This window comes from Rhipicephalus sanguineus, chromosome 10 (genome assembly GCF_013339695.2).
Source record: "Rhipicephalus sanguineus isolate Rsan-2018 chromosome 10, BIME_Rsan_1.4, whole genome shotgun sequence".
NCBI lineage: Eukaryota > Metazoa > Arthropoda > Arachnida > Ixodida > Ixodidae > Rhipicephalus > Rhipicephalus sanguineus.
The window spans coordinates 103,725,264-103,750,544 of record NC_051185.1 but is presented as its reverse complement, the minus strand read 5'-3'; positions in this window follow the sequence as shown (position 1 = coordinate 103,750,544).

Sequence of the window (25,281 nt, the reverse complement as noted above, 5' to 3'; positions counted from 1 at the left end):
TGATTGTCGAACCACGTCGATCGCAAAAGCTCGCCCGTTATATCCTGCAGGTATTCGTATAGAGTTCGTCGTTCTAGTGTTTGGCAGCTCTCCCATTATGTTAACGGTAACAGTCTGCGAATGGGGTTTTTTTAACTGCAAGACCTACGATGCATGTAGTGCCACATTGTTCCATTCTATGCGCATATGATTGATTGTTCCAATGTTAAGTTGGCTTTCTCGAGTGAGTTTTCGACGCTCACGGCGGTCAGTAAGTACACAGAAAGCTTCTTAAGAGAGGAAAGGCACTGTGGGGATACCACCCGACAACGATGTTCCAGCGAAGGTCGCAATGGAGAACATGCGCGGGAGCTACAAAGAGCGGATACAGACGTCATCTAGAGCAAATAGCGCACCGCCTATCTGTCCTTTCATGCTCACCTAACATACGGCTTTCGCGACGGCGCTGCTGAGCGGTTGGTTTACCAGTGTTCCTCGCATTATGCCAAACATCGAACAAACATCAGGTGATTAGTAGTAAACGATTTCGCAGCATTTAGAGAAATTACAGGGGAGGTCTGCGTGGATTATCTTACACCTCCTTGATAACATTGGAACACGCAAGGCCTCCAATCTGCGGCATAGAACTGCAGGTCGCGAGCGTTCGCGTTGATACCATTATCATATACAAATTCCGCCAGCAATCACAATATTTCCGATTAATTTTGTTTTGCATTTAATTCTCCAGCGTTCATCCTGAATTCATTCTTACAATATTTTTGTTCATGCTCGAATATACCTCCGCACATCTGCACCATTTGTCGCGAACACTGGCGTTAACAAGCCTCGCATATGGCTTCCCGATAAGCTCCAGTATAGCTAACGGCGTGCTGCCGGCGGCCACGCATTCGTTTCATTTCCCGGCAACTTAATGAGTTTGTGTATGGCAGAAAATTTGTGTGCGTCATGTTTATAAGCATCACATTAGGCAAAAACCAATATGTTATGTTCTATTCAAATTCTTTCTATATAGTCCTGTACATGTGCACATAGATCTTCACAGCATTTCTTAACAGCTGTATACGTGCACCTCAGACCGCTAACTTAAACAAGTGGTAGAGAAACCTAAGTCACTCGTGCTGGCGAAGCAAATGAGATTTCTCAGGGAATTCCCGTGAAAATGGCTCCACTTGCGGACACGGTGGTGCAACGCGCCGTTTCAAATGAATCTCCGGGAGGCTTTAACGCATTCCGATGATGTAGCTTATCATACTCCATATCGTCAATCATTTTTCTAAGTGCTGCCAAAGCCGGCCACGCTCATGGCTCGTTGGGAAAAACGTGTACTAGCGTTCGTTACCACCTAAGTTCCGCCCACGACCTCCGGTTCTCCCGCCTTTCGCACCTATACATAGAGAGCAGTGCCAGCTGGTTTCCGCTCGAAGCGCAAGTGCTCTCTGTTTACTCAAGCAAATATTTTCTATGGCTTCTGAATAAATTATTAGTTCAGGCTGACATAATCTCTGGACGTCGAAAAAAGTCACAGTTTCGTCTCAAGCGCGAAAGCAATCAGTGCGATAGCAAAAAAAATGGAATGTGACAGGAAGACGGCAAGCAGCTAGAAACTTCCAGCGCGCTGCTGAAACACAAAGACGGACACAACGAAAAGAACGGACAGGTATACACAGGACGAGCGCGAGCTGTCATAGTTTTTAACCTCAACTAGGCCCTACTTTACTCTTCTAGAGAGCAGCTCACTCCTTTCGCAATGTGCTTGCTGCAGGGAGCAACGTGACCTTCGTGCGGTACATAGCTTCACCGCAAGCTTTGCGGTGAAAGCACAATACATACAAAACTCCCATTCAAGAGAGAATCGCGCGAGGCACGGTCGACTACGAAAGTAAAACATGTCTTTACAGAAGTAGTTTAATTGTTTACTGTACATTGATATAAGAGGGCTTGCACAATGTCTATGGTTGTTTGGCAGCTATAGCACCGTTTAATGGGATGCACCTACGTTGACGCTTGGTAGCACATCTCCATCCCGATACTAACGTCCATGATCAAGCCTCCGCAAACTTCCAGCTACCAATAACAAACCTTTGTGGTAGCTGTAGTAGTTAACGGTGACAGCGTAATGCACACTCGGAAGCACCTCCAAGATCTACAAACCGCCAGAGTTATATGGTGCATTAGATGCGAAGCATCTCATGGCGGAGTTCAAACCGGTGGTGGTGGTGGTAGTGGTGTGCGGCGTGACCACCCTCACTGCGCATGCGCGACCCTCTCCAGACACCTCCTGTCAACTTCCCCTCTATCGCTTCCCCCTCTCCCCTCCCCTTCTCCACTTCTTCTCTCCCTCCTCCTCTCTACCTTCCCTCTCCCACGTTCCTAATCTACCCCCTCGCCACTTTTCATCTCCCATTTACCCCTCTCCCACATCCTCCTCTCCCCTCCTTCTATCCACTTTCCATCTCCCACTTCCTCTCTCCACTTCCCCTCCCCCCCTCTCCACTTTTCCACTGAAACGCCCGGCGCGACATGCCAAAACACTGCTTCGCATCACATCATGGTCCCCTTTGGCGGGAAATGGCGTGATATTAGAAATAGCTCGCGGTTACTATTCCACCAAAAGCGGTGGCACGTGACCCAGTTGTTCAAAGCGGCGGGCTGAGGAGCGAGGGGTCGCAGACTCGATCTCGGTGGTGCACTTCGGGAATTTTTCTTCTGATTATTTTCTTTATTGCCTTTACTTGTATATACATACATATACATATCCGAGACATGGTGGCGACGGCGAGGGCAAAAGCCAGCCGAGAGTTTCCATATAATTGCTATCCCAATGAAAGTTTTGTTGCCAGGAATCGAACCTATTACCCCTCGATCCGCATCGCGCGGCGCGAAACTATTCGGCCACAGAGCGCGCATTCTGCAGCTAATTGACGGCGAGCTATTTATTTGCACCATTTGCCGTTGGCGGGACTCAGAGCTCGGTGTCTTCAGCGTGAGCTTTTTTATTACTAGCGAGATGGCGCGCAGAACGCCCGAGGCGCTGGTAAAGGTCCTCGATCCGCGCGCTGCGATGCGAGCGCGCCTCTACAGGGGGTGTCTGTCGTGCGCACGCGCTTATCTCGTGATGGGGGCAGTTCGTACGTCTCGTGCTTTGACCGCAAACTTCCGTTAACGTTACAGAGAGCACGAATGTCACTTCGCTCGCTGCAGCTGCCGCGTTTCCGAAAGGAGCGTGCTGCTCACACACTAAGAAGTAACAAATTGACAGTCATTAGTTCGAGCTGGTCCTGTGTATGTTCTCTTCGTGCGTCCTTTCTGCTTTAGAGCGCGTTGCGAATTTCGAGCTGCTTGCCGTTCTTCACGCATCATTACAATTTCTTGCTATAGCATTCATTCCTTCGCCCTTGTGGCGAAAAAATGGACAATAAACCCTCAACTACCCCCGTAAACATAGGCGTGCGCACAGGGGGGGCGCCCCCCCCCCCTTATCACTTAAGAGGGGGACGCAAAATCTGCCGCGTACATTGACCCTTTTTGTCACCTAAGAAGGGGGGGAGGCGCCAAGTATGCCCCATACATTGACTTAGTAGAGTGAGGGGGGCGCTGCGATGAACCTTCCCCCCCCCTAATGGGGGACCCTGCGCACGCCTATGGGGATCAGCCATGTTTTTTTTTATAATTTAACCTCAGACGCCAAAGCAATTTTGTTTTAACCGACTTTACTCGAAGAAATGATCATGATCACATTCACTTTCGGCTCATGTTTAGATATAGTCTCAAATTCAGGCCACTCTCTAAATGCTCGCTTTCCGCTCCCGGTCTGTTAATTATTGCTACAACGCGGAATCTTCACAATTACTGATAATATGGCTCCACTTGACGCTGCTATCACCTGACCTTGTCGACCAATGTTACAGCTTTGAACAATTCAGCCATACATTACATGAAGTGATTGACAGCAAGCCTGCGTTGTGCAAACCTGTTCACGCTGACCTGCGAGAGTCCTTACAATGCGTAGTTTCACATACTGCTATCGCAATAGCAGATTATTCATTTGCTAGGGTAGAGATTTTCCACGTGACAGTATGGTGACGTCACTGTTCGGTATTCTAAGTCAATGCTTCCCAGTAAATGCAGCCTAATGCGACTGTAATGTTTAGATGGAAAGCAAGAACCGAACGCCGCTTGTTGGACATGGTTCGAACGCTCCTCATATATTGTTCGAAGGCGCCTCATATACGTTACTACAGTTTGAATTACCCTAAACACAGCTCTAGGCTAAAAACCTTTAACAAAGCTCTGCCATCATACTTGTATGTGGCCTTCTTTTTTGGTTATGAGTTTTTTTTTTCGACCATCATCCGCAGCACCTTTTTGGACATTATTGCGGAGGGTGGGGAGGCATAAAGATTCACAGAATGAATCGGCAACCAAATCGGGTGGCAACTTATTCCATTCGAAAATCGTTTTTTGGAAAAAAAAGGTTGTTTTAACAGATCACTCCGGTGTGTGTGAACGAATTTTAATTTGTGAACCAAACATGAGGACTGACAGTGCGCCGTTTTTACATAATATAAAGCATGGATGCCTGTGTGCTTGTTACAACTTCAGTGTAAAATTACGTGATCACGTATTCGAAAGACTGCTACTTAAGGTCTCGCTTCGTGTATCGAGACCTTTCAGCTCGATAATAGTTCCCTAGAACTAATCTAGCTGCGATAGACTGAATACGCTGAAGTGCATGAATGTGTAATTTGTGAAACAGATCCCAAAGACAAGAGGCATATTCAAGTATAGTTGTGAAGTAGGCATGATATGCGGCCTGTTTAGCTTCTTGAGGTACATGCTTCAGGTTTCGTTGTACAAAAACAAAGGCCTTTCCAACATGGCTAAGAACAGCACTAATTAGTTCAGACCAAACTCGATTATCGGAAAACGTAATGCCCAAATGCTTGTACATGTGGTCTTTGTTTCAGGTGTAGTGTCTGGTGAACATATTGGCGTTTTTAGTAACGCTGACGTGAACACATTCAATATATTTGGTACCATGTCATTATGTTTACATCATACCTCTATGTGATAAGGTCGTCCTCAAGCTTTGTGGAATGTTTGGTCAATCAAGTGAGTATACAAAACAGTTCTAATGTCGCCCTTATTTGCATCCAAAATATCCTTTACAAACAGCGAAGAGACATGGATCCAATTCAAAATTCTTGGGCACCCCTGAAAATAAGTATGAACATAATCCATAAAAAATCTCCTGTTTCCTTCATGTCAAATAGTCTGTAATTCATGTGCAATGACTTTCGCCGACGTTTAAATTCTGCAACTTTTGCATTAGAACTGAGTGTGATACCGTATCAAAAGCGCTTCAACAATCCGAAAATAAACAATCAATTTGTCCTATGATATCCAAAGCGTATGCTATATTATGATAGAATTCAATTAGCCGGGTTGTACACCAAAAACCTTTCCAAATCAGTGTTTTCTGGGAATGAAAAACTTAAGTGAAATCAGATGATTCATTAAGCTAGAATACACAACATGCCCACGTAGCTTACAGTGTATCAGTGTCAAAAAATAGGGCTGTAATTGGACATATCTGACTTAGAGACACCCCGTGTTGACGAATTTTTCATTCCGGACACAAGTTTTTTAATAAAAAATTGAAGGTGTACAAAGTCATTACGTTTGTGAGTAACACAAACCGGTTCTTCAATTCACGCTGACCATAATGGCAAGATCTCCATTGATAACAAATCCGCCAACACGCTCAATTCGCACGCCAGAAATGCTGTTCCACCCTAATCATCCACTAACAATACAGGTATATCATTTCATCATTAACTACTTCAAATATTCCTTTTTTTCGCTTCGAGGATGGCATAGATTACCGAAATGTATAGCTAGTAGTCACTATTTCAATAAATCAACAGTATTTTATGAGCACATACAGACCAACCACACTTAATAATAATTGTTGTGGTTTAACGTCCCGAAGTGAAGATATGATTACGAGGCACGCTGTAGTAGAGGGCGCCAAAAAGTTTGACCTCCTCGTGTTCTCTAACGTGCACCTGAATCTAAGTGCACGGGCCTCAAATGAATGTTGATGCATCTTTACTATGTGCTTGTATAATTCATGACGACTCACCGAGGCAGAGTAAAATTAGGTCAGGTGCACAAAGCTCGCAATGCCTGCGATCTCGGAGGCAGTGGAAAACCAAGTTAAGAACAGAAAGCTGTCGTAAGAGATCGGGGAAGAATCAGTGCATCGATCGCCTATGCAAAACCTGATGTGGCGCACGAAGCTTGCAATGCCTCCCATCCTGGAGGCAATGCAAAACCGCCTTAGGTGCAGAGAGCTTTCGTAAGTGTGGCGGGGAAGGATCAATACATCAGCTTGAGAAGAACAAGAACACGGCGTTCGCCTTCCAGTCGTCTTTGCAAATGCATAAGGGATCCATAGAAAGCGTCCCCTAGATCCTCAGTTATTCACTACTATGACTGTCAAGTAAGGCTCAATGCCCAAGGTGAATAAAAATGTTTAGAAAAATTTATTTACACTGTGTACAGAGCACAAATTATGCGTGACATATCAGTTTTCAGGGATACATTCACATTTTCACAATTGTACATCGCAAAAACTAACACTTTCGCATAGGGCGAACAACAGAAGTCTGATCAACATAACAAACGCTCATAGCTCACAATTGACAATGGGGAATAGGGTAAAAAGAACTGCAGTGGAAGGCAAGCGATGCTCGAGCCAAAATATGCTAGCCATTTAACACATCTCAAAGAACACACCCGTAGTAATTGTTCTAACAAAGCCTTGCGGGTTTTACTTAAGTGCTTCGGTAAGGTCTGACCAACAATAATGCCGGGAGAGCGCTATGAAGCCATTCTCCGTGAACATATTTCCCTTTATTTATTTTTACCAGAAATGCGTCTTGAGATGGCTACAACGAAATATTGTGTCAATATTTTCTCTAATGTAGTTTAGAACCTTTTATTTCGCTGCAGATTTGCGACTTTCGTAAGCATGCTGGAAACGTTAGTCGTTATTTATAAAGCCAATAATGTAGTTTTCACATTTCTTACAATCATTTGCATCGTTGGACCAGATTCACTTGTAGTTTCTGAATAAGTAGGCCTGCATGCACGGGACAACATCTTCGTAGGCTATTTATTAAGGCGAAAGCCTTAAATACCTAATAGAACGCGGAATTTTACCCTCGGCGTCTCGCGTCCTTTGGCGTCGGGGATGAGTGCTGCAAAAATCATCACATGATGACGTCACCATATGGCGTCAGTATGACGTCACAGATAACAAAACGCACGCCATATCCACAAAGTGAATGATGACTGAGGAGCCGGCTCGGAGAAGATCGGGAAAACCCTTGAATCTTCCGTACAAGTCCTCTACCATCATATGAAGACAAGACATATAGACATACACAGAACGTTTCATTAATTTACAATTTTTATGAACTATCAGGGCATCGTCGGACAGCTATTTTTAGGGCCACTTGGTCGTGCGTGTCTCGAGGGCATTTTTCAAATTGAAAGAATATTACGAACATTGCGTCTGCAAGTGTCGACAATGGAGAATCAGACGCTCTTACATATTTCTTTTATATATACTTCATCAATGTATTTGTAATTGTAAATGGTGTACATAGTTCATCAACCCTTCATGAGCATCGGGCGTTTGATACACGGCAGCGGCCAGTACGGCCTCAAGGGGCGGCGAGCCCACGCTGCTGCTGCCTTGCTAGCCCTCCGCTCCACCTCCTAGTCTTCTTCATTCATGTTATTAGTATCGAAGCGCACCGACTGACAACTGTCGAAAGAGGGAGGATGCGCGCAGTTGTGGCCCTCTAGCGGTCTCCTGTCAAACTAGAGCACGCGCCGGAGTGGAGCGAACGCCGCATGCTACAGATGGCTATGCTATATGTGGTTTTGGCTCTGTTAATATCATCGTCACGGCGCTCCAATAACAAGAGGATGAAGACCGCTTTCACGCGAGCGAGCGCTGAGTCAAGCTAGCGGGAGCAATGTATGCAGGTTACGGCGCGGGACTTCGCCGCAGCTTAAGAACCTGGCGAGCCCGCTCCTAAAACCTGTGACGTAACGTGTTGCCGTTGTAGCACAACGGCAACACGTTACCCCTTTGGGCGGCGAACACAACGGGGGCGCACGCGACCTCAAGATAACAAAACAAAGACGGCTGGTGTCGATCGCACTGGTTTGAAGACGTACGCGACGGGATTTTCACGTTATTCATGTCATGACTTGACAGTCATATTCGTCAAATCCTCTTACCCTCCCATGCTAAGTTTGGTCTACACCGAGTTAAGGAGACGATCATGAGAGCACCCAGCCATAGGCGGCTAGATAGATAGATAGATAGATAGATAGATAGATAGATAGATAGATAGATAGATAGATAGATAGATAGATAGATAGATAGATAGATAGATAGATAGATAGATAGATAGATAGATAGATAGATAGATAGATAGATAGATAGATAGAAATGCTCAAAGTGCCAAAGCTTCGCTAAGAAATGCTTCGCATTTTACAGAGTAGGCGTAAACCTTTAGATATCTAATTGTAGTCCAATCGAGTTTGTATGGTTACTAAGTTCGTCGTGCGGTTACCAATAATTTAGTAGCGGACTAACCATTGGAGTTAGCACTATTCACTTAATAACGAACTTACTACTTACTTACTTACTAACGAATTTCACTAACATTCATTACATTGATAACATTCCGTTAATATAATACTAGTAATTTTTTGATAAGTAGGTGGTTAGTGTTTAGTTAATGAATATGCAAACCTTTCTTTTCTAAGAGTGTAGCTCTTCGATGAGAAAGAATTCGAGCGTGCGCACCACCACGCAAATGGCTGCTGAATATCGCAGTTTCAGTTAACGATACGTACACATCCTTCCTATAATTTACCGTATTGTTTTAGCGAAGCATAGTCGTTGGGTTGCTCTACGCTGTATTTGCACCTACGACCAAACACAGTGCATTTACCAACCACTAACCGAGCGCTCTGAGGCATATAATAGAAAGATAGCATTACTGGTTTTTAAACTGTTTATTTAGAGATTCCACAGCGATACTTTTATTCTGTACTGTTGGTCAAAATTGTTTCAGGGGGTCCTCCTCACGGAAAAAGAATAATGAAGGCGAGCGTAGGGCAATTTTGTGGACAGTGCTTTAACGGGAGAACCTGTGCTGGGGCTTGAGCTAGGTGCATACACTCCACCCTTAATAATATCTATTAATTAATTAATTATTTAATTTATTTATTTATTTGTGTTTATTAAGAAGGATAACACAACTTCACACTGAGCAGCTGTCTGTTAGTTCTAATTATATTGTGTCTAACTAAGAAACGAGCCCTTCAATGTAATATTCTTTCTTTCACAATAATAATAATAATAATATAAATAATAACAATAACAATAATAATAATAATAATAATAATAATAATAATAATAATAATAATAATAATAATAATATAATAATAATAATATCTGGGATTTTGCGTGCCAAAACCACGATATGATTATGGGCACGCCATAGTGAAGGGCTCCCGAAGTTTTGACCATCTGGTGTTCTTTAGCGCACTTTGACACCACAAAGCACACGGGCCTTTAGTAGGTCACCTCCATCGAAAAGCGACCACAGCGGCCGGGATCCAACCTGCGACCTTCGGGTCAGTACCGAGCACCATAGCCGGTACACCTCTGACCGACTCACAAGTAGCTACCAGAAATTTCACCCAAGGGTGCATTTCACGACAAGCTCTCAGAATCCTCGTTTTTATCAATGAACTAACCAAACACATGAACCCAAATAACTAATATGGTTCCCGTCGCACACTGAGACTGATACCTCCAACCCGAACAAGATGGCCCACGAGTTGTCGCGACATTTAACCCACCGCGCCACCCGAACGGATCTCGCGGAGGTGGAAATCACTGGCGCTCACAACGTACCACTCAAAGATAGACTTACAAGTTAAAACAAGAACACTAGCACTAAAAACTGTCCTACGGTCACACCGGCTGTGTTCTGAAACGCTACCTCGCCATTGGCTTCGATGCAACTGCGAACTGCCTGATACGGTGATGAATGAGGAATAGAATAATACAAATCTTCTATGTCGATGAAAAAGGCATTGCCAATGGTGTTACTCGACTTCAACAACCTAATAATATCTGCACAGTTTTTTGCCTCAAACGGGTCGTTCACAACAAGGGGAACCAAAAATTTCTTCAAAATCTACTGACTTCATATTGCAACGTTACTCGTTCACTCACGATAGATCGAAAATGAGTGTTGTCCTTGGGCGTCTTGGACAAAAAGGAAGTGTTCAAATAATAACCATTGATTCTGGTGACAATTTTAGCCAGTTTGTGCAGTTCAAGCTGGCTGCACATGGCCACAGCCTTCGCCTTTACCCTTGCGGCCTTCACTGACACTGGTTTGAAGTTCTTTAGAACAGCTGCAGTTGCCTTGCCGCCGAACAGCTCAAAGGGCATGACAGGAAACCCTCCATCTTTGTCCTGCTGCAGCAACCTGAGATCATTGCGTCTGAAATACTGCTCCGAGTGCAAGTGCGAACAGATGCTGAAAGATGTTGAGATATTGAGCCGCTGCCGAGATAACAGAGCAACGGAAATTTGCAGAGCATACCAGATTAGGAGGAAGAGAAATGAATGCGTCAGTGAGTCATCGGTGTTCTTACTTAGCACAGAGATGATATTTATTGATGAGCGTTGTTTAGATGACGTCCTATGGTTGCTAAGATTGTTTGCGATGATACCTCTCCGAAAAAGCGCATGCTCTGCGATGATTTCTGCGAAGTGTACTTATATGAGGATTGTATGAAATTAGGGTCAGTTGCAAGTCTGCGCCTGTGTGCGTTTATGTCTGTTACGTGTGTGTCAGATGGCGCAGTTATCCCTTTTGTGTTAAGGTGCACCAACTCGGCCAGGAACAAGTTCTTCTAAACTACATTTGTTCTACTTTGGGCCATGGTACCTGCGTTCCCCCTCCTATAAGCTGCGTTCCAGAAATCATCGCCCACATCGTAACTGCGAAGTGCCGTTCGCGCCTGTATGGATTCCACATAAGGAAAAATGTGGTCCGCGACGGTCTTGCGTCTTTACGGACGATTGAAGCCTTCCTGGAAACATGGAAGACAAGTCTGCAGAAACATACGCGACGAGACAAGGGACCAGGTTCGAAGAGTTGAAGATGTGCTTCGACACGTCTTCCTGGCACATTACCCAGAGGGCTGGCTAACATAAAACTGCGGGAAACCAAACGGTTGGAGGCACAGACGAGCGAATGTTGGCGGTGTTGCTGCCTGAACCATGCCTTGAGAAGGATGAAGAAAGGTGGAACTCGTGCTGTGGGGGTGGTCACCTTGCTAGGAGCTGTGGTACCTGAGATGGTTCCGGCCACGCTTCGGAAAGGTCCCAAGTGCAGCGTTGAAATTTCTCTGGAAGCCCATGAATGGTTGTTTCTCAACAGCAGCCTCGCGAAGAAAGCGGGTACAGAGGACCAAGAAAGGTGTCTGTTGGATGGCGTGGACTGTTTCTCCAAGGCACCCAAAAAGGCAAGCAATGTGTCTGACAGGAAGGGCCCTACTTCAGGTGTCGTCCGGTACTTCAGACGCAATGACCTCAGGTTGCTGCAGCAGGACAAAGAAGGAGGGTTTGCTGTTATGCCCTTTGAGCTGTTCTGCGACAAGGCAACTGCAACTGTTCTAAAGAACTTTAAACCAGCGTCAGTGAAGGCCGCAAGGGTAAAAGCGAAGGCTGTGGCCATGTGCAGCCAGCCTTAACTGCACAAACTTGCTGTCATTGCCAACAGAAGCAAGGGTGATTGTTTGAACATTTTCTTTTCGTCCAAGACGCACAAGGAGAACTTTCCTTTTCGATCTAACGTGAGTGAACGAGGAACGTGGCAATATGAAGTGAATAGATTTTTGTAGAAATGTTTGGTTCTGCTTGTTGTTAGCGACCCGTTTGAGGCAAAAAAACTCTCTAGATATTATAAGCTTGTTGGAGTCGAGTAACGCCATTGGCAATGCCTTTTCCACCGACATAGGATATTTGTATTATTATATATTCCCCATTCATCATTGTATCAGGCTGTTCGTAGTTGCATCGAAGCCAATGGCGAGGTATCGTTTCAGAACACAGCCGGTGTGACCACAGAAAAGCTTTTAGTGTTAAGAGTTTTATCCTAACTCAACTTTTAAACAGTTTGAAGACAGTAACTATGTGCAGAAGCAGGGCATCTGCATTGGGCGCTGCGTTGCCCCTTGGCTGTGCAAGATTTTCTATCAGGTTTTGACAGTGCGGTCAACGAAGGGCTCGACCATGACCAGGTTTTGTGTGTGTATCGTTATGTTGACAACGTCCTTGTGTATCCAAAAAAGCGTGACACTTCCAATTATGACGATGCCATTGCGGATGTACTTCACGTTTTTCGGCGCCATGGCAAAGAGTTATCATTCACTCATGAAATAAGAAAAGATGAGAAAATTCAACTTTTAGACATTGTTGTAACCTTCTTGACGACCATGTTTGCTGCGAATAAAATCTAAGGTCACAAAACAGCTTGTTGCCCTATCATCCCAGTAATTCAAAAACAGTGAGGCGGCCTATAGCGTCCCAGTGTGCCATGTCGGCCTTGAAGAAGTCTTGCATGCACTCTGTAGCTTTGCAGCGCAGATGGTTAGGTTGCAAGAGGGTGGTTTCCCGCAATATGTGCTAAGTGCAGTAGGGGATGGAACGCTGAAGAAAATCAAGTCCCAAAACATAAATGTTCCTTCTCAAAGGACGCAGGTCAATAAGAGATGTGTAGTTGTGTCCTGTGTGCACAAAATGTTGCACCACTTAAAGAAGGTTGGGACGCGACATGGAATCGAAGTCGTGTTTTCGGCTCCTAAGAAGCTTGCAGCGTTGTGTGCGCGCATAGGCGACCGCCAAAACAGGGCACAAAGATGCGAGAAAAAGCACACAAATTCATATGCAGAGTGCAATGTTGACGTGGTCTATGAAAATCCCTTGTCATGCGGAAAAAGTTGTGTAGGACAGGCCGGAAGATGCGTGAACGTATGCACGCGTGAACATGAATTGTCTGTAAAAAGCAATAAAAGCGGGCACCTACCCAATCCGAGTGCAAGCGCGAACCGATGCTGAAAGTTGTTAAGCTATTGAGCCGCTGCCGAGATAATAGAGCAAGGGAAATCTGTGAAGTATTCCACATTAGGAATAAGGGAAATGAATGCGTCAGTGAGTCATCGGTGTTCTTACATAGCACAGAGATGACATTTATTGATTAGCGTTGTTAAGATGACGTCCTAAGGTTGCTGAGATTTTTTGTAATGATACCGTTCCGAAAAAGCGCATGCTTGGTGATGATTTCTGCGAAGTGCACTTATAGAAGGAATGTCTGAAATTAAGGTCAGTTGCAAGTCTGCGCCTGTGCGTTTGTGCATGGTTGTTACGTGTATGTCAGGTAGCGCGGTTATCATTTTTGTATGAAAAACCAGAATTGTTTCGTTTGATTTGGATGACCTGCGAGTCGAACCACCAACCTCTCGGTCCGCAACGATAGATGTCGGCCCGCTGACCACTGTGCTACCAACGCTCATGCATGAGGCTTCAGAAACGCGCCTTATCTCTCGTACACCTTCTCTATTTCAGAGTTACCTTGGTTCGCAGGGGGCGGTGTCGAAGTTTGGGACCGGTAAAGTGAAATACTGCATCACGACACCAGCGATCACCGACAGTGAGCGCTTCGATAGTTTGCACTTTCAAACACTCCAGTGGGAATCGGGGCGCCTTCACGCGTTCACGGCTCAAGCTACGAACTCTGTTCCTCACGTTCCTGAAGCGCTGCGTATTATGAGCACACGCGTAGGTTACCATATTACTGGGGAGCACTCACCTTGGCGTTTCTCACCTCGAATGACGACGCTTTGAATGAGTGCATATCGAGCACCAGTGTTGTGCTTGTTGATGGCATCTTTCCGCGGGATTCAGCATATGCTGTGTTCAAGTGTATGTTAACAACTTCAACTACCACAAGAGCTAAATCATGATCTTCGCGTTAGTCGTCGGGATGGAGATGTGTCACTAAGCGTCAACGTGGGTGCGTCTAGATGAAGCGGTGCTAATGCTGCTAAACACTAACAGGCATTTAGCAAGATCTCATACATCAATGTACAATAAACAATCAACTATACTCATGTGAACACGCGGTTCACTTTCGTTGTAACGGACTCCTATGGCAGAGGAATCAGCCATGTTTTACCTCCCTCTTTCTCTCTCTAATTGTACAATTTTCACGCAACCTGAAAAAATGGATCAGCGGTATGACGCCAGTCGTATTCAGTGCACTGCACCGGCTGTCGAAGTTCAGGAGAATGACCGACCCGCAGGCAATGATTCAGAATTCCTGCGGCAGAAAGCACAGGCGGCCCTTTTTTGAATGCGCAGAAGGGGTGGCGTGCGAAATTCCTTTAAAGTGCGGAAAAGGGTATGTTGGCCAAAAGGAGAGATGCTTCGACGATAGTTCAGCGTGCGAAATTCCTTTAAATTGCGGAAAAGCGTATATTGGCCAAAAGGAGAAATGCTTAACGATAGTTCGGCGTGCGAAATTCCTTTAAAGTGCGGAAATGGGTATGTTGGCCAAAAGGAGAGGTGCTTCAACGATAGTTCAGCGTGCGAAATTCGTTTTAATTGCGGAAAAGTGTATGTTGGCCAAAAGGAGAAATGCTTCGACGATAGTTCAGCGTGCGAAATTACTTTAAATTGCGGAAAAGCGTATATTGGCCAAAAGCAGAAATGCTTCAACGATAGTTCGGCGTGCGAAATTCCTTTAAAGTGCGGAAATGGGTATGTTCGCCAAAAGGAGAAATGCTTCAACGATAGTTCGGCGTGCGAAATTCCTTTAAAGTGCGGAAATGGGTATGTTGGCCAAAAGGAGAGGTGATTCAACGATAGTTCAGCGTGCGAAATTCGTTTTAATTGCGGAAAAGTGTATGTTGGCCAAAAGGAGAAATGCTTCAACGATAGTTCGGCGCGCGAAATTCTTTTAAAGTGCTGAAAAGTGTATGTTGGCCAAAAGGAAAAATGCTTCAACGATAGTTCTGCGTGCGAAATTGCTTTAAAGTGCGGAAATGGGTATGTTGGCCAAAAGGAGAGATGCTTCAACGATAGTTCAGCGTGCGAAATTCGTTTAAATTGCGGAAAAGTGCATGTTGGCCAAAAGGAGAGATGCTTCAACGATAGTTGAGCGTGCGAAATTCCTTTAAAGTGCTGAAAATTGTATGTTGGCCAAAAGGAGAGATGCTTCAACGATAGTTCAAGGGATAATGATAATATCTGGGGTTTAACGTCCCAAAACCACCATATGATTATGGGAGACGCCGTAGTGGAGGGCTCCGGAAATTTCGACCACTTGGGGATCTTTAACGTGCGCCTAAATCTAAGTAAACTGGCCTCAAACATTTTCGCTTCCATCGAAAATGCAGCCGCCGCGGCCGGGATTTGATCCCGCGACCTTCGGGTCAGCAGTCGAGGGCCATAACCACTAGACCACCGTGGCGGGGCAGTTCAAGGGAGCATGCGAGCAACTTCAAAACTGCGCGTGAAGGTCTCTGGCTAGCTCACCCTACATATACAACACTCGTGTCATGACGTAGAGCAAAAATGCGCACTACTCAAGAAATTATGCAATATGACGGGTTACCTTCTGCCATAACCTAATTGGGAAACCTTTGTTTGCCTATAGCATTGAGCGCTTTCTTGTGTTGGATTTGACCCCATCGAGGACGATGACGACTCTGCGTAGTCAGTTCTAACCAAGGAGGTGGAACGTTTTCCCTCCCGCTGGCGAGTATAGCCGTCATGATCTTTTGTACCAAAATGACCGCTGACGACTGTAGTCATCATAGTTGTGTTTCTTGACGCTAGAATGCCACACTCGTCCATGTTCTGGCATTTTTGTATCGGCTTTCATTGTATTGCCATGCGGTGAAGCCATCTTCGAGCTATATTTTTACGCTACAGTTGAAATACAGGAACCCCAATTGAATTGAAATAATGCCCCTGTTTTATTCCGAAAAGAAGCTCTACAAATTGCGCGGAAAAAAATTTCGGTAAATAGGCTACAATTTGCTTCTTTGTTCAAATTAGGGAAATGTTGAAACGAAAGCATTTTTTTTCTAAGCTCCTTACTTAAAACCTTGATATATACGTAAGTACCACACTCAGCCATCGCTGTCTCTTGCAGAGACAATTTCCACATACGCCCAGTCCAATTGCATTTGCTGATTTCAATGATGTCCAACACCTTTCGCATATTTCAGGTCGGAGATTTTTCCATACAGACGCATGCTCATCTCCTTTGTTCTCTGTAGAAAAACTTGAACTTCCTGTCTAATTTCAGAATGGATTCCTACATCGCTTCTAGGGTACACGTAATACTCTAAACAAGAACCACGTCCATGTTTGCCATGCGTAGTGTTTACATATGCACAGGAACAGCACTTATGTCAGCAACGGAGACCAGATACCTGTACCCACTTGCACAGAGGGCACGCTGGAGTTTGGGGGCGGAGCTTGTATTTATTCTGACTTTGTAACCGATTATTGTATACTGTGAACATTCATAGTGTAGTTCTTTGAGAAGGAAAATTCGGGCGGGCGCCTCACCATGAGCATTTGTGATGAAAGTTACAGCTTTAGTTGGAGATGCGGACTCACATTTCCTAAATTTTGCCATATATTTATTTAAGCTTTGTTTTTTAGTAGTTTTCAACTGTATTTAGATCTGAGAGCATAGGCGTGCGCAGGGTTCCCATTTAGGGGGCACGAAGTCTCACCGCAGCCGCCCCCCCCCCCTACACCCGCTCGGCGATTTTGAAACAAACAAGTTTCGCAGTGGTTACAAACATCAAAATGAAGCGATCAATTGCTTCCCACAGCTGCCAGCCTTTGGTCCTCGGCACTCCGGGGGTAAAGATGGTGAGTAAACAGCTCTTGGAATGCAACATCCGTGGTCCTCGTCCGCCACTATTGTACAAAACACTGTATAGCCTTAACTACCATAACCTTTCAAATTCAAGATTTTTGAAACACGCCCGAATGAGTAATGGTATGGGGCTGATTTGGCGCCCCCTCAGATGATTAAGGGGGCTGCCCCCCTCCCTGGCCTCCTCCCTTAAAAATGCATTTATACAGACTATGGAGTGTCTCAACCCCTTTTTAGACAGCGTATAGACTGTCTACATACATTTTTGCACGGGTCGTAAGCATGCCTACGTCTGCGACCAAACACAGTGTGTTTACAGATCACTCAGCGGACGCACTGAAGCATGAAAATACAAAGGTAGCGTTGGAGGCTGTTAAACTATTCATCTAGAGATTTAAACTGTTTATCTAGAGGCTGAAATTGGTCAAAATGTCGTTAACTGTCCTCCTCAGAGGAAAAAATTCTCGAGACGAGTCTAATTCTTGAATTAAATGTCCTGTAGTGTTATTCGTGCGTCGGCGTTTGTGTGCCCAGGTGTATTCCTTGGGTGCACTCAGTGCTTCACTCTCTTCCCAAGGGGATCTCAAAGGCCACGTTGAAAGAAGCGCGTGGTAGAGATATCCTGCGCCAGGTCCAGCAACGAACCCAGCTGCTGACACTACTTCAATAAACGCAATAAATAATTATCACTAATTATTTCGACATCCATTATTCATTAAGTAAAGATATGCTCTGTTGTAATATGTACCCAATTTCACGCTTAGCTAGAACCAGAAATATATATTTCAGTTTATCGAAGACGATTTACGAGTATTCGCAAAACCGGAAGCAGATGCTCGACCGGATGCGCTTTGAATAGAAACAAAAGTGTCACTATGGGCTTGTGCAACTAATAGTGAAGGCGGCACAATGCACAATGCGTGACACAATGCACAAATTACACAGAGTGCATTTATCCGCGCCCATATGTGTATGTATCGCGCAAAATGAATATTGTGGTAGATGTCACCTCTAAATGAGTTACATATGATGTTTATACAAACAGGACCCAAGGGTAAACGCACAAGTGCTCCAACAATGACCCGAGTGTGGGTCTTAGCACCACGTTGGATAAAAGAGAAGCTGCACCCTTTGGTTTTCTGTTTTTATGAAGGGGCATAACCAGCAGCGCTGGAATTCGCATTCTCCCAAGAAGAAGAGCTCCTCTGAGAGGAAAGCAAGCACCTCACGCCTCCTGCGCCCCCACTATTGGCCGCGACGCACGCCGGCGGCAATTCCCAGCCAGGGCTTCACAGCGTTCTCTCCACAGGCTGAAAAGCCTTGCCACTATCACAAGTGCCGCGAAGCGTCTTCGTAGGAATCTTCCACCCGACTGTTATGAGTAAAGTGCGCGAGTGTGGTGCGTCCGATGGTTGGAGCAGCAAAAACGACGAGGACGACGTACAACGTGCTATTTGCGCGCTCGTGAATGCGAGCTTGTCGGGCGCTTGTACCCGGGCTCTGAAGGCGTCCACCTAGCTGGCGCAGGCCTTCACGTGGACCTGGCAAAAATTCTACCGGCGTGGCTTTTGCTGAGGCCCCGGCTTGGCGTGGTTGTGGTTCTCGGGCGGGAGACAGCACCGCCGATGACGGCATCCACCGGGAGCGGAAGTGAGTAGTCGGGCTGAGGGCCCGAGCTTGGAGATATTCACCACCGCGTCCTCCTACCTGACTGCTTGTGTGTTCAACCCGTTGGTGAGCCGTACTACTATGTTTCCACATCAGGACTCTCCTGACGACAGTAGCGGGTGGACTTTGTGGGGATCACAGCCGATAAACCCCCTCGCCCCCAATGGCTGCGACACGACGCATGCTCTGGTGGCAGTGTGCATGCTCCACGCGCCAGGAACAAGATATAAGAAGCGACCGTGGACAGCCAAGGGGGAGTGGTCGACAGACTGTCACGGAGAGCGCTCGTGTACGCGGCGTGCGCCCCGCCTGGGCCAAGGTTAAGGGCCGGAAGTTTTACTGTGATTTCGCGTTACCATTGAAGCTTGTTTTAACTAATAAATGTTTTACTAGTTCTCCAGCAGTCTCTGACGGTGTTCCTTGGGGCGGACGGCCACGAACCCCACATCTGGCGCCCAACGGGTATTGTCGTCCGCTACCAGCTAGCATGGAGGCCGCAATGAAGAAATTGCTGGAAACTATGGAGCGCCTCGACATCACCTCAGCAAAATTCTGCGCGGCGAGGGGACACGCAGAGTCGGCAGCCTACCTGGAAGCGAGGGGCGTGCCGATCCCGATCGCCGGCATTGGACAATGGCGGATGCCCCCGTTTGGACGGCTGGACACACCGCCTCAAGCAGACAGAGAGACCGAGGTCGAGATCGACGGAGTTGAAGACGACGACGCAGAGTGCGGTGAGAGGAACGTGAGCAGCGATGAACCCGAACCAGAAGGGGAGTGTGTAAACAGCGGCGACTACGATGATACTGAGCGGCAGGCTCCAGTTGGAGAGCCAACAGTGGACGAGGCTCTGGCTGTGGCTGCAGTGGACGGCAAGAGTTGGAAGAGTGCGACAAGGGCTGCGAAAGGCGCCAAGACGCAAGCCGAGGAGACGATTGCAGCAGCCGCAACGATGGCGAAGGCCAAGGAGGAAGCCGCCTCGGAAGGCAAAGGCGAGAAGGCTGTGAAGTCTGCTAGAAGTGCTCCCCGCAAAGCCGACAAGGTCATGAAGGGGACGGTAATGGCGACCACGCACGAGGAGCCCGTGCGCAGCCTGCGGACAAGTGGGCAGGACAACGCTGCTCAGGTGACCCACCTCTCAGTCGAGCACGCAGAACACAAGCATTGTGGCGGCCTGCCCAAACCCGAGGCGACGATGGGAGCTGCCGCATTGGCAGCCACGAACACCACGGGCGCCCTCAAGGAAGGCGGTGAGGCGGCGTCTTCTTCGGAGAGGGGGGAAATGTGGGGATCGCAGCCGATAAACCCCCTCGCCCCCAATGGCTGCGACACGACGCATGCTCTGGTGGCAGTGCGCATGCTCCACGAGCCAGGAACAAGATATAAGAAGCGCCCGTGGACAGCCAAAGGGGAGTGGCCGACAGACTGTCACGGAGAGCGCTCGTGTACGCGGAGTGCGCCCCGCCGGGGCCAAGGTTAAGGGCCGGAAGTTTTACTGTGATTTTGCGTCACCATTGAAGCTTCTTTTAACTAATAAATGTTTTACTAGTTCTCCAGCAGTCTCTGACAGTGTTCCTTGGGGCGGACGGCCACGAACCCCACAACTTGCACAACATTTAGGCTTATGATAAGATTCCCTTGTTTAAGGAGACCTCTATGTATTTCTGGTCAGGCTGACGCTTGTTGTTTACCTTTTGGTGATTCTAAGGTTTCTTTTTTGTTTATTTTTTTGTGTGTGCAAATATATTTTCATTTGTCTGAAAATCAAACGCTCACCTCCGTCTCTTATTCAAGAATAGTATTGCACAGCTGATTCAACCGGCTTTATTAAACGAACCTGTCACAAATTGGCGTCCACGACAGGACGTGAACGTTTGACACCCAGTTCTCGGTTTTCGTAACGGTGAAAAAGAAAATGAGCACGCGAGAGTTGATGGTGCTGGCAGAACACATGGGGTTGGATGGAGCAGAGTTGAAGGCATGGTTCGACGAGCGAGAAGCGCGAGCGCGCGAGGAACGAGCGGCGGAGAGAGACGCGAAGAACAGCTCGAGCTAGAGGGCCGCAATTTACAGCTGCGCCTTCAAGTCGCAGAAAAGGAGGGCCATAGAGGAGAGGAAAGCCAGCGACGCTTGGAGATAGAAGAACGGACGCTGCAACTGCGCCTGAGAGTAGCTGAGACCGGTGTTGGGGAGCCTACCATGGCTGACTCTGGTATCCAAAGTAGCGTGTCTGCGGTAGTGAACCCGCATAACTTTATACCAGGTTTTAACGAGGACCGAGATGATCTCGATGCCTACCCGAAGAGACTTGAGAGAGTGGCGACAGGTCATGACTGGCCACGAGAAAAGTGGGCAACCGCTCTTAGCTTGTGATTAAGCGGAGAGGCTTTAAAAGTATTTGGACGATTGTCGCCTGACGAGTCTCTATCGTACGACAAGGTCATGTTGGCTTTGCTCCAGCGTTTTCGCTTCACGGTTGAAGGCTACCGGGAGAAGTTCCGGAAGAGCAAGCCTGAAGACGGCGAAACTGGAAGGCAGTATGCCTCAAAACTCCAAAGCTTTTTTGACCGATGGATAGAAATGTCCCATACGGGGAGGGACTTCGATTCTGTCCGTGACTTGATTGTCGCCGAGCAATTCATTGTCAACTGCAACAGTCAGCTGGCGCTCTTCTTACGGAAGAACTGCAAGACTCTGGAAGCCATGGCAGATGCGGCTGATATTTTCATGGAGGCAAAGCGATTGAAGAACTTGTTAACAGTTCGGGATAAGTGTGAAGACACAAGTGTCAAGGCTGAAGAAAGTTCCTCGAGCCCAAGAGCAAGGTGCAATGTTTTGTTTGTGGCCGTACGGGGCACAAGGCTTCTGACTGTCGTACTAAGCCGAAGCAATTATATTGCACATACTGCCGTAAATCGGGACATGACTTCAATGGTTGTGTGAAAAGGAACAACACGTCAAGGTCAGCTACCTCTTGTTTGCTGTTACCTAAGGACGAGACTAGTCCACAACAACCCACGGACGATGGCGATGACTCAAAACAAGATGATGGTGTCACTGGCACGGTGAAGACGCAACCGCTGGGTAACACACGTCACATGCCAGTGTTACCAGGCGAAGTCAATGGACAAATGGTACGGGTCCTAAGGTACACCGGCAGTAACACTTTGGTTGTACGCCGATTATTAGTACCAGATGAAGCGCTCACTGGCACTACGGCTACGGACACCTTCTTGTACACCAGGCCAGTAAAAGGCTTCAAGAACGCGATCCATCGTTTTTTGGAGACCCTGCTGGCCAGAGATTACATTCTCATGAGCCAAATGTAACACTTGACCTCTCAATGACTTTGGGACTACGGCCTGTTGAAAGGTTTTGCCGGGGGATAGATAGTATTGTCGGTAAAGAATGCCGTTTTTAATGACAAAATAAAAGGCTGTCGAGCCCTTGCCAACAAACTCCTTCCCTACTCTGGCTCTACGTACGTCAAGAGTCCCGTCTTTCTTTTGTTCTTTCCGAAAATTCTTCTGAGATATTTGCCCAGGGAATTTAGCTGGTGTCAGTCTCCGCGAGCTCTTGGGGCCTGTTACTCCAACCAGAAGTGAACTTGGTCGGTTATCTTCGGCCGCAGAATCAATCTCTCTTCTGGATTAATCTCGAGAAGGAAGTTGCCAGCAGTCGTCAGGGTCATTGGCATCACGTGACCCAGGTACATTCCCTAGTATGACATCGTATAGTGGCGATGCCATCATCATCATCATCACCATCATCATCAGCCTGTCTATGCCCACTGCAGGGCAAAGGCCTCTCCCATGTTCCGCCAATCAACCCGGTCCTGTGCTTTCTGCTGCCACGATATACCTGCAAACATCTTAATCTCATCTACACACCTAATTTTCTGTCTCCCCCTCACGCGTTTGCCATCTCTTGGAATCCAGTCAGTTACCCTTAATGACCACCGGTTATCCTGACGACGTGCTACGTGCCCGGCCCATATCCATTTCTTCTTCTTGATTTCAACTATGATGTCCTTAACCCCCGTTTGTTCCCTGACCCACTCTGCTCTCTTCGTGTCTCTTAAGGTTACACCTATCATTTTCCTTTCCATCGCTCGCTGCGTCGTCCTCAATTTAAGTTGAACCCTCTTTTTAAGTCTCCAGGTTTCTGCTCCGTAGGTAAGTACCGGTAAGATGCAGCTGTTATATACCTTCCTCTTGAGGGATAGTGGTAGATTACCATTCATGATTTGATAATGTTTGCCGAATGAGCCGCAACCCATCTTTATTCTTCTAGTAATTTCACTCTCATGGTTCGGCTCCGCGGTTACTACCTGTCCTAAGTAGACGTACTCCTTTACAACTTCTAGTGTCTCGCCACCTATCGCAAAGCGCTGTTCTCTGCCAAGATTGTTCCACATTACTTTAGTTTTATGCATATTAATTTTCAGACCTACTCTTCTACTTTCCGTATCCAGTTCAGTAATCATGAGCTGCAATTCGTCTCCCGCGTTACTCATCAATGCAATGTCATCAGCGAATCGTAGGTTACTGAGATACTCTCCATTAACTCTTATCCCTAACTCTTCCCAATCTAGGGCCCTGAAAACCTCCTGTAAACAGGCGGTGAATAACATTGGAGAGATCGTGTCTCCCTGCCGTACGCCCTTCTTTATTGGGATTCTGTCGCTTTCTTTATGGAGGACTATAGACCCTTTTCATAAATACGCCACCTGACGGTGGGCTTTTCGTCAGTTTCGCTTCGCAAAGGAGCGTGGGATAGCCCGCGCCATCGTGAGGGCATGGAAAGCGAGCCGTCAAATGCGTGAGTGCTGTGATGTTTGTGTTGGCGGCTAGTTCTCCGTGTCATCCGCTGAAATCTCACCGTTTGCGTGCTTGAACGAGCTCTTAGTACTCTCCGTTGGTCTTTCTGAGGTGCTTCCGATGCACAATGAGCAACATTTTGTACCCTTCAACGGGTTGGACGAGCAGTTTGGCTCGACTGCCGCGGTTGCGGGACCGTGACCACAGCCAACTCGCGTGCGCGCCCGGACCGGGAAAAAAAGGCTCGCCGAAGCTACAAACTTCTCGCCGAAAGCTACAAACTACAAACTTCTCACCGAATGAAAGAAAGGACGTCACTGTCGCGGAACTATGCGACCGCCGCTACCGGTGAAAATCCTGTCCGCCGCAAGCCACACCACGCAACTATTTTCCGGACGCCACGCGTTGGGTATATTTGTATGCAGTGGCGTAGCCAGGGAGGGGGGGGGGGCACACCGGGCCCGTGCCCCCCTCCGAAAGTTTTTTTTTTTTTGCCATGGCACACAGAGCACAAAATGACACTCTACCACATCTGCCTGCCCGGCCCTCACTTCAGATCAAGTTGCCCCCCTCCCTCCCGAAAAAAGTTTCTGCCTACGCCCCTGCTTGTATGTACTAAATGAACGGTACGCAACTTCATTTTTTATTTTTATGGCTGGCCTTACGAACCCTCGCAGTATTTCTGCACAAACAATCTATCGCAATGCACCGCATGCAGACACTCGGGAGAAGACTATTCATTCGTAAAAGCAAGGCTACACATGGCGCTGTGAAATAAGCACGTCCGTTTCTGTAGCGTGTTTACAAAACGGCGCCCTTCCGCACGTTCGTTTGACATCACGTACGGAGAGAGAGCACGTGAGTTTGTTGTTCAAGTTATATCGTGTACCTTATCGCTGTTCTCGTCGCGATATCCTCGATGGCGGCACATGAGAACGCAGCGCTTCTGCAGCATTGCAGCACGCCGTCTCTACGAAAAACGTTGATGGCAGTTCACGGTTCGGCGGTGCTGAAATGTCACGCACTGGCACATTGCCGAAGCCTGCGTCGTCTGCTGCGGTGCCCTCACAATGGCGGCAGACTGTAGTTTGCGTGCGCGGCGCTAGGGGCGCCCTTTTTCGAAAAGGGTCTATAGTGGCTGTGGATCCGCTGTAGATTTCTTCCATTATGTTTATATAGGCTTCGTCGATGCCTTGATTCCGCAGTGCCTGCATGACTGCGATGCCATACCGACACGAAATCTCGGAAGCCCTCACCCCGAAATCCGGTATGAACAGCGCGCCAAAAGAGACGCGCGACCACGAACTCGACTATCACATGGCGATTGAGTTCCACCGTGGAACAGTTTGGACACGCAGAGACGCGCACCATTTGCCAGCGCTCGAGACGATCACTTGTAGGGAGCAATCGCCAGCCCACCTTCCAAGCAATTTCGCGAAGGTGTCCAGGGAATGTGGCCGCAGCTATGTGTTTCCACTCTGTATGTTGCACTATTGGTCGGGGGTGCTGATGCACCAAGGTTCGCCGAACTGCGGCCATTGTGTCGACCACCTTCTCTGCGGACGTGCAGCTCTAAGGCGCCTTTGTAATGCCTCAGTCGCTCTATATATCAACGGCAATCCCGACGATTGCGGCCCTAGGTTTGTAGAGCTCACCGGTATCAGGACACGCAGCGATGGTCCGCGAGAGTAAAGTGCCGGAACCTGTGCTGGCGTATT